The following is an 8,823-nucleotide window of genomic DNA, read 5'->3' as shown; positions in this document are numbered from 1 at the left end:
AAACCAACTCGTCCTGCAAAAAAACAAGAATATTGGGGATGGGAAAATGGCAAAGTTATGACTCTTAAAAGAAGGGAAGGGAAAAAAAACTAATAAAATTGCCTTGTGTGGAATGGTTGACTCTCCTGCCCTATCGGTGCTTGTGTCCAAGTAGAAAAACTTTCTGCTGACTGTGCTCATGAGGGGCGGCACGTAGTGGCTGCTGCAATGAAGACAAAAATGAAATGTGTAAAATGGGAGGATTTTCCTGGGAAAGCAGCCAGCTATGACGTAGTACAGGAAACACTGCGCGTGGCTATAAGGGTCACATGACGGATTCTGACTGAGCACTTAGCAGCAGATCTCAGCCCGGCCGCCCGCTCCTCGTCTCCTGTAAGTAGCCAGAATTTTATTTTTTCTGTTAATTATATCACTTTAATTTCAGGGCCAGAAAGTGAGGCTCCTCTAATGACTTAAACTTCTGAGCTTCTACAACCTGCTCTTTAGTTACTAATAGAAGTAACTGGGAAGAGGGAAAGTTTCACTTAAACTTTTTTTGATACGTTTATAATGAGTCACAAATGAACAAAGTAAACAAAGCGGTTAACCCTTAACTGCGCCTTTTTTACAAGGTGTGGACGGGGCCCTCCCCGCAAACGGAAGCGGAGCGCGGGTGTGACTACTAGTCATTGCTCTAAACAATCTGGAATATGACCATTTAACCCTTTCAGTGCTGTGAATCCGCACGATTAACCCCTTCACTCTTCTTACGACGGTCTATTTTGGTTGCTTTGTGTTGGCAATGAATAGAAGGAATATATTAAAATAAAATTGTCATTAGAAGGAATATATGGCAGGAGATGTGTCAGGGTGCACATAGTGAGAATCCGGGCCCCAACTGCCCAGTTATCGGGGGGCCCCTATAAAAGGGGCAACACTGCAGACAAGAGATGAGGAGCTGAAATCTGTTCTGTTTTCTTTTTTTTTTATTTACTTTTTCGTAATGATCCCAAGTAACATGGTGATCGATCTGTCACCCGGCGATCATGTGATCGCTTAGATCTATTGTATCCCTGTCTTCATAGCAAACACATCGCTCATAGGAAAGCAGATCAGACGGGTGGATACAACTGTATATTTCTCATTGTCTTCCCTTACTGTTCCCTTTGTGTCTTTGTTTTAGACACCCTATTTACATACCTTATAAGTGAATTCTGTGAAAAAAAATTTTTTGGGGGATCCTTTATTTAAGATCCTCAGGAACAGAGGTTATAAAGAGCTTCTCTAGGTCTGGAGGATCCGTCATGTCTGTATTACATAGTCACCCACTGATGTGAATGGGCAGTTTGTAATACTTGGTTTCCCCACCGGGGGCGCTACAGGGCAAACACCTGCTATATGATTTGGGCATTAGTGTTTCACCATCCATATACGGACCACAACTACCGGACCGGCTGCAGGTCTCATGTGCTATGAGGCTGCTAGTTCAGGTCAGGAAACCGGTGATCAGTGTAAAAGTGTAATCCAACCGGTTTTTTCTTTACCATGTTCACTAAACGTTTAAACTGAGCTGCCATTATGATTCTCCTGGTCATTACGAGTTCATAGACACCAAACATATCTAGGTTATTTTTTTATTTAAGTGGTGGAAAAAAACCTCTAAAAGTTACAAAAAATTGCACCATTTTCCGATACCCGTAGTGTCTTGATTTTTTGTGATCTGGGGTCGGGTGAAGGCTTATTTTTTGCACACCGAGCTGACGTTTTTAATAATAACATTTTGGTGCAGATAAAATAATTTGATCGCCCGTTATTGCATTTTAATACAATGTCACGGCGACCAAAAAAAACCCGTAATACTGGGGTTTCAACTTTTTTTCTTGTTACACCGTTTAGCGATCGAGTTAATTTTTTTTATATTGATAGATTGGCCGATTCTGAGCGTGGCGATACCAAATATGTGTAGGTTTGATTTTTTTATTGTTTAATTTTGAGTGGGGTGAAAGGGGGGTGATTTGAACTTTTATTTTTTTAATATTTTAAAAAAATTGTTTTACTTTTGCATGCCACAACAGTCTCCATGGGAGACTAGAAGCTGCCATAACCCAATCAGCTCTGCTACATACAGGCGATGATCAGATCGCCTATATGTAGCAGAATTGCTGACTTGCTATGAGTGCCGACTACCGGGCGGTGCTCATAGCAATCTGGCAGTGACAATCATAGAGGTCTGCTGGAGACCTCTGGTTGTCATGCCGACCCATCAGTGACCTGCAAACACATGACGGGTTCACTGATGGGCGGGATTTTTGGCACGCTTGCCGGAAGCACGAGTTAAATGACGCTGTCAGAGTTTGACAGCAACATTTAACGGGTTAACAGCTGCGGGTGGATCACGATTCCACCTGCGGCTGTTGAATGCTGTTCAAAACTGCTGACATGTGGGCTCAGCGCTGGAGCCCATATCAAAGGGAGGGAGTCTGACATCTTCGTACTATTATGCCCAATGTTGGAAAAGGATTAATGGAAAAAGACTTTTACAACTCAATCCAAATAAACAAAGGGAGCCAAATCCACCAGTTTCAGGTTTCCCCTTCATCAGGATAGATAAATAGCTTTCAAACTGCTATATATACTATAGAACATGGCTTCCTGAGATGTTCCTCATATGAAATAACATGTCTTCATTCTGTGAATAGTTAAGTAATTTTACGTTTGGTGGTGCCCTCTGTCATCCCATATGGGGCACCGCCATGGGTACTTTCTTGTGCAGAGGTGTCAAACTGCATTCCTCGAGGGCCGCCAACAGGTCATGTTTTCAGGATTTCCTTGTATTGCACAGGAGATAATTTAATCACCTGCACAGGCAATAATTCCATCACCTTGTGGAATGCTAAGGAAATCCTGAAAACATGACCTGTTGGCGGCCCTCGAAGGAATGCAGTTTGACACCTCTGTTCTTGTGCACTGACGTTTGCTAACCTATTTTTAGGGTGATGGGAGGACATGTTAGTTTTTGGCAAGGATTTATCTTTTTCTGCATGTCACATTTTATTTTGGGGGAGATATATCAATGATGTGCTGATTTTTTGGGATGGGGACATTGAGTTTTTCTCAAGAATAATGCGATAGGTATGTTCTTCACACATGAAATCGGTGATAGAAATATCAATTTTCTGGAGCTCACCTCGATCAAGAGGGTGAAGTACATACTAGTATATACCACAGGCCTACGGTGACCAATAACCTACAATACAGAGTTAGACACTATCCCTTTCAACTCGTATGAGAACTTGCCACACAAGTATAGGGGATCAGACATGTTATTATGGGTCCCAGGAAGGGTCATTTAGATAAATTACTATTACAAAAAGTGGATATTCTGTCTACACTGATGGAGTCTCGTGGGTCTTAATCAAAGCTCAGCCTTTCTATAAATGTGAGAGAATGATACTGTATAATACTAATAATCTCTATTTATATAGCACTAACATGCTCCGCAGCGCTTTACAGAGAATAACATTGACTGTGAAGCTCGTGAATTAATGATTACACAAAATAATCTTAATGTAGATAATTGTGATAACATATCAGGTGAATGGGATTTGCTTATTTATGATAGCTGTAGCCTGAACTTGGAAACATGCGTCTTATTGACATACTGTAGTGGAAAAGGGTATTGCCGTCCTTTTATTAGGGTCTGACGAGGATAGTGATCTGTGTGACACGAAATGCTTCATTATATGTTTTTTTGTAATAACACTCCAGGACAGAGAATATAATTGCTCTTTTGGAATGTTCGAGTACAAAGTTACCTATTACATAGGAATTAATAATTCCAGGAATAATCTGATTATGGGGTACTGTTATATAGAAATGATCAAATACGTGATTACTTTTTTATAAATTGAATTAGAAATAGATCCTTTTTTGATGTAGTGATAAAAGGATATGGAGACTATTGGTCCAGAACGAGTGACCTCCTCTCTCCATTGTGAAGGAGGAGGTTCCAATAATAGTGGTAGCCTATAATTTAGCATGTAAGCTCATTTTGTGGTAGTCTATGGGTCACTATTGATCAGCGCAATTATATGCTACTGTTGGTTAATGCAAATCAGTATGCAAAGTGCTCATTAATTGGATTGGTTGACTGTCGCCCAGCCAGCTCATTATAACATCATTCCCATGATGATGCCGCAAGGCGAAACATGTTGGGGAGGATAATGGCTACTAAATGTTAATTGCATGTACTGGGCAGAGCTACAGTGGATCGAATAGGAAGTGAGTTGTTGCAGTGTGTCTTAAAGAGACAGCAAATAAGTGAAGAGACAGAGTTAAATGCATATTATAGAGAAATGATATCCGACAAATTGATTTATCTGGTAGATAGCCAGGATTCTAAGAAATCACTAAAATGTGCTGATAATTTAGGTCAAGTCTGTTGCCAATATACGTCTCATTTTTTTAACTAATACCATGAAATGAATAAAATAAACTTAATAGGGGATCCTTTTTTTTTGCCTTCGGCAATTTGTGTTTATATCACTTGGAACAGGGAACACCTGGGGGAAGCTCAGCACCTGCCAGTCTCAGATTGTACGACTGAGCTGTCAATCACTACACAGTCAGCTCAGCCCGCCCCTGCACTAGATTGGACGGCTGAGCTGTCAGTCACTGCGTCCCAAGTCACACTGAGCAGAGGAATTGAGACAGTTTCCTTCCTTTCAGAGGTTGTAGTATTACAGTTGAACTTTCGCCGTGGAGGAAATGTTTTGACGGCGTCCAAGCTGTAAAAATAAAAGTGATGACAAAGCGGTTTTGCAGGAAGTGACGAGGAGGGGCCGTGCAAAAGATGGCGACCGTCCTTCATGTGTGCTGTGAGTAACAAGAATGTCCATTGTTATTAGCTGTTCTATCTCAGGGAGACGTTCGTCCTACAAGCGAAACTTGGGAGTTTATACAAGTCCTCGTCCTGATCCTTAAATTAATTCTGAGAAAACAGCAACAGGAAGTGATTGGGAGGATCTCGTGAAAGTTTCTAAGTTTTAGTTAAAGTCTTTGACAGCATAAAACTTCTCCTTCCTAAATTCATTAACACCCTGCACTGCGAACTTTAGAGGAAATTGCCCAGAACCAGCATTACCTGGCAGGGAAGGAGCCGGAAGATCCCTCGGGAACACGGCCAGGTGTCTGACAGCCAGTAAAAGAGACACTTAGGCTAGTTTCACACTAGCGTTAACTGCAATACGTCGCAAATGCGTCGTTTTGCCGAAAATACGCATCCAGCAAAAGTTCTTGCTGGATACGTTTTTTCGTCATAGACTAACATTAGCGACGCATTTGCGACGCATTGCAAAACGTCGCGTCCGTTTTGCGACGCTTGGGCGTGTGGTAGCGGACCGTCGGGAGAAAAAAACGTTACATGTAACGTTTTTTGCTCCCGACGGTCCGCTTTTTCCGACCGCGCATGCGCGGCCGGAACTCCGCCCCCACCTCCCCGCACTTCCCCGCACATCACAATGGGGCAGCGGATGCGTGGGAAAAATGCATCCGCTGCCCCCGTTGTGCGGCGGAGACCACGCTAGCGTCGGGAATGGCGGCCCGACGCACAGCGACGGGTTGTTCCCGACGCTAGTGTGAAAGTAGCCTTAGTGATCCAATAGGAGGATTTATTGTATCAGTTGTGTTCAAATATTTACATTCTTCTCGTTTCTTTGTGGCACTTACTGTATTCCTTTGTCTGCACATAATCCATGTTGTGGCTGGGCACCGCACTTGGACACGCTTCACCCCTGGACAACTTTACGTCTTCTCTGAAAAGTCAGACTATAAGAGAATAACGGACACGGCTGCAATAATGGAGTCAATGACTCATCCTCCTGAGGTTTGGGCAGCATGAATCTACTGTCAGGTTCCCTTTAATATCCTGTTACAATGTATCCAAGTGTAACTGGCAAACTGTAGCTAAAAATCCACTTTTGGGCTTGGCACAAAACCACCTGCTTGTAAGGAGCAATTGATTTATGACCTGATGATACATTGTTTATCACTGATCTTTCCGCTATAATTACTTAGAATTAATCTCCAATCTGCAGAAGTGAAAAAGAAAAAAGAGTACAGAGAACGTGTCCAGAAACACATTGCAGGAGCCGCACTCCTTTGGTGGCCCAGGACCGTGGTTACAAAAGTTGGTAATTGTGAGTATACAGCAGTAACGGCTCTATTTAATGAAACATAGATTTATACAGAGGAGTTAGGGTTTACTTTACAAAAGGATATCCATGATTCCCCACAAACAAATCATTCATTGTCCACAGTGAACAAGAAAAAAATGCAATCGCACAGCCGCTATATGTCAGACCCTTATTGCTCCAGGGTGTAAGACCAATATCACCGTCTAAGCCCTTTATCAAAAAACAAACAAAAAAAAAACGCTACAAAAGTTTCACCTTGGTGCTGCTTTTGGAAAAATTGGATCTGTTGAAGTGCACACCTAGCACGAAACAGCTGTCATCCGCTTTTGTATTCACGAACCCTCCCTGCACCGCATGATTACATGTGAATAAACCGCTCAGATTTGTTCAAAACCGGTGAGTGCACTTTTACTTTCTCCTAAATCATTCATTGTCTATGGGACTGATGGATATAGTGGAGTGCTGCACCCTGCAGTCCCATAGACAATGAACAGAGCAGAGGCCGAGCATCCGATCCAGAGGGTGTTATAGAGCTCCATTCATGGGATTTCAGAGCCCCCCCCCCTCCTTCGGATCCTAAGGGGTCTTAGCAAACGGCAAGTTATTCTTCAAATTATATATAGAGATTTCTGAATAAATTTGACATTTCCCTTGTCAAAAAGGCATGTCCATCCATGAGCGACACTGGCAGTATCAGACTGTGTAAATCAAAACACCAGTTTAATATATTTCCAGTAGGAGCAACAGAGGAACATTATAAGGTCAAGAAAAGAGGCTCCGGAATTGTTACAGTTATGTGAAAAAGTCTTTGCCCCCTTCCTGATTTCCTATTCTTTTGCATGTTTGTCATACTTAAATGTTAGAGTTCACCAAACAAATGTAAATATTAGAGAAAGATAATAAAAGTAATCACAAAATGCAGTTTATAAATGAAGGGAGAAAGAAATCCAAACCTACAGGGTCCTGTGTAAAAAAAAAAAAACAAACAAAAAAAACATCTGTACATACTGAATTAAAAAAAAACCCTTCTGATGGCAGCGCTGCAGCATAATGGCATTTTTAGTGTCCCGGTAATCACTGTTTTTCATGTTATTGAGCAAGTACAAAAAATAAATAAATCAATTTGAAAATGGCGCCTGCGCAGTAGCAGCTCTCGGTGTATAAAGAGATCCGATCGCTGCTATTGTGCACTGACACATTCTTATTTATAGGTGCAAAGAAGGAAAGTTGTGATGCAGTAGCCGGACCATGGGTATGTATACTAACGTAACATCTAACTAGCATGAATAATGATTATAGAAAGTATAACATTCACAATGTCGGAGAATTCGTTCCTCCCCCACTAGGTGTGCCTATATCTGTGGCGGAGAATCATAGACTTCACTTTTAGCTACAAAGTTGCATTTTGTTTCTAAGATTCTTTCTAGTTTTGATACTTTAGTGCCCATCTGTTCTCCACTTGTCATGCAGCAGTTTGCGCTCCAGAGCCGATATTCCATATTTAATCTAGAAGTTGTAACATCTTCAGATATTTTAGAAGCTACAACATTTAGGAATTCTTAGTCACTCAGTCCGAACTCAAGTATTGCTGACACTTTTTGGGGAAAATGTACGGGGTCTTCCTAACCCCCCTTAATAACTTTGTTTGGAGCTTTACAAGACTCTTTGTTTATGTAGTCAAATATAGGTGCAAAAATATCACTTATAAAGCAAAATTCCTCTAATCTCCAGACATCCAGGAAGTTCATTATTCCGACAGTAAAGTAAAAAATTCTGTAGACTGAGAAGGAATTAAGAAGCAGAGTGACTGTAGCGGATTTTTAGGTTAATATTTTATTTTGCCTTTTTTTTAATGAAAAGTTTAATATCTGGGAGATTTGATACTATGTCTCGATCCTTCCAATACTATGTTTACAAATACTCGTCATCTGTTTTGTTAACTTGTATAACTCCACTTCTGCAGCTCCCGGGACGTTACTGCTCCTCTCTACATTGGTCCAGATTGGTAAGCACATATCTTCTTGGATATTGATGACCGATCCTGCAAGTAGTCTGATCATGGGGGTCCTAAGTGTAAACCCCTCACCCTCTGATATTGATGACCTATCACAGTCCTGGATAGGACTCTTTGATTTTAGTAATGTCAGCTGACCCCACAAAATTCTATTTCTTGTCTTGTTGGGGGTTCACCGTGCTATCCCATGCTTTACACTACAGTACTGATCCATTGTCTGTTGGAGGCTTGGGGTTCTCATCCATACTTTACACTGCAGCTTTGATTTATTAGGGCACAGCAATGATTCTTGATTCCTGTTTGGCTTTATAATCTATCCTCTAGGGGTCCTTATTTTTTTTCACTGAGCTCTCCGAATACTTTGTATCCCCTTCGAACCCCAGTTCTCCTAATGATTCTGTTATCTTGTTGCAGGTTTCTGTTGTTTATATTTCCAAGGCTTTAACTTCTCTGATCAGAGGCTCGTGGTCAGGACTGAGGAAAGGGAAGAATACTGCAACATCAACAAAACAACCCCCTATGGCAGCATTGTGCCCTGTAAGGGCAGTGCCACGGCCACCAGGATCAACGACACCCACATCCTGCTGAGGATACCCAACAATACGAATGACAACTTCATGATGGAGTTTGGGGGAG

General features: G+C 41.6%; 1 long non-coding RNA gene across 1 annotated transcript; it reads left to right on the top strand.

Moving 5' to 3' along the window:
• The first annotated feature begins 316 nt into the window (after positions 1-316).
• On the top strand, positions 317-7,498 carry LOC143770519 (uncharacterized). Its single transcript, XR_013214655.1, has 4 exons — positions 317-372; positions 4,708-4,856; positions 6,075-6,176; positions 7,385-7,498. It is a non-coding gene; the product is annotated as an uncharacterized LOC143770519 (long non-coding RNA).
• Positions 7,499-8,823: the final 1,325 nt, after the last annotated feature.

This window comes from Ranitomeya variabilis, chromosome 4 (assembly GCF_051348905.1).
Source record: "Ranitomeya variabilis isolate aRanVar5 chromosome 4, aRanVar5.hap1, whole genome shotgun sequence".
NCBI classification, from domain to species: Eukaryota; Metazoa; Chordata; class Amphibia; order Anura; family Dendrobatidae; genus Ranitomeya; species Ranitomeya variabilis.
The sequence above is the reverse complement of the archived record's forward strand: the minus strand, read 5'-3'. Positions and strand labels throughout refer to the sequence as shown.